General features: G+C 43.8%; 1 pseudogene; it reads right to left on the reverse strand.

Annotated features, from left to right (window-relative positions):
* Positions 1-304: 304 nt before the first annotated feature.
* Positions 305-859, reverse strand: LOC110341315 (annotated as a pseudogene).
* Between the last annotated feature and the right edge of the window lie 971 nt (positions 860-1,830).

Here is a 1,830-nt window from a genome sequence, read left to right on the forward strand (position 1 = left end):
CATTTGAAATGTATCCATGCTCTTCTGTATAATCGTATTAGAGTCAAGTATGTTATTTCACATATGTTATCACTGCTGTTACAAAGGAGAAATACTGTCTTATTTCCAGGAGATATACACAGAGCAACCTTTTCTCCAGGGAACTTGTACAAACCAATATAAGATCTAAATTCTTCACATAATATATAAAACAGGAGAATCCTCTTCAGATTTATTTTTTGAAGTCTGGAATGCTGGCACTTTCCAATTAGGCAACAGTCCTTCATTTCTGTAATCTGGCTCAGAGCTGCTATGGACTGCAAGTCTATAGCAGCAGACATGATTTCTTTTTAGGTTTCTGTTTTTCCACTGGTGTTTTTTCTATTTGTCTGTCTGAAAAGGTCATAAAATATCTCATTAACATTGATCTTTGACTGTGCAGAGGATTCTAAAAAGGCACAGTTATACCACTGTCTTACTAAATTCTAAACTTGTTCTTTGCCAACACCCGCTCATCTTCCAGGTCACATTTATTGCCAACCAAAATCATTGGAACTTCTTCTGTGTCTTTAATACGTTAAATCTGCTCTCTCGAGTCCTGTAAGTCATTAAACGTAGACTGAGCTGTAATTGAATAAACTAGTGCAAACCCTTGGCCATTCTTCATGTACAAATCCCTCATTGCCGTAAATTGCTCTGTTCCTGTCAGTATCCAGGATTTCCAGCATATGTTGTTGGCAATCGCCTTCGACTTGCTTTCTGTAGTAATCTTCTATCCTTGGGTCATATTTTTCAGCAAAACTTCACTGAACATCTTAACTGTCAAAGCAGACTTCCCCGTGCCTCATAAAGCAAGGACCACAAGCTTGTACTCAGGCATGGCATGCTCTGTTTAAATACTGACAACTCCGCGGCCCAGGACTCTTCCACTGCCTCCTCCTTGTCCCTCTTGTAGGCCTCTGCTCGGGCTCAGGCACTTCACTGCAGCTGTAGCAGCAGCAGCCTCAGGAACAGCTCAGCACTTTGTTGTTTTTTTCCTCTTTTTTTATTTAATTAAAATTAGAAACAAGTTTGCTTCACATGTCAATCCCAGCTGGCTCTCCCTCCCTTCCTCTCCTGCCCACTTCAACCCTCAGCCAACACCTCCCCCAATACCCACTCTACTCACCAAGGAGGGTCAGGCACTTCATGTAGGAATCTCAAAAGTATGTCATATGATGCAGGGCAGGGCCTAGGCCCTCCCCCCTGTTTCCAGGTAGAGACAGCATCCCTCCAAGTGGAATGGGCTCCCAAAGTCCATCTAGATGACAGGGATAATTGCTGATCTACTGCCCTAGGCCCCAAAGAATGATGAGCCCTCCTCATTGACACCCATATTCAGGGAGTCTGGATCAGTCCCATGCTGGCCTCAAAGTCATCAGTCTGGGATCTATGGGCTCCCCATTGTTCAGGTCAGCTGTTTCTTTGGGTTCCCCCTCCAAGTCTTAACCCTTTTGCTCATCACTCCTCCCTCTGAGAAACTGGGTTCCAGGAGTTTATTTCAGTGTTTAGCTGTGGGTGTCTGCCTCTGCTTCCTTCAGTCACTGGATGAAAGCTCTATAGTGGCACACAAGGAAGTCATCAATCATGTTATCAGGGAAGGGCATTTAATACAGCCTCTCCACTATTGGTTAGATTGCCAGGTGGTATCATCCTTGTAGGCCTCTGGACATATCACTAGTGCCAGATCTTTCTTCAAACCTATAATGACTCCATCTATTATGGTATCTTTCATCCTTCTCTCCTCTATTCTTCCCCCAACTCAAATTTCCTGCTCACCCATGCCCTCCTCTCTCCTACTTTTCACCCATT

The sequence above is a fragment of the Mesocricetus auratus genome, unplaced genomic scaffold (genome assembly GCF_017639785.1).
Source record: "Mesocricetus auratus isolate SY011 unplaced genomic scaffold, BCM_Maur_2.0 Super-Scaffold_100003, whole genome shotgun sequence".
Lineage (NCBI taxonomy): Eukaryota > Metazoa > Chordata > Mammalia > Rodentia > Cricetidae > Mesocricetus > Mesocricetus auratus.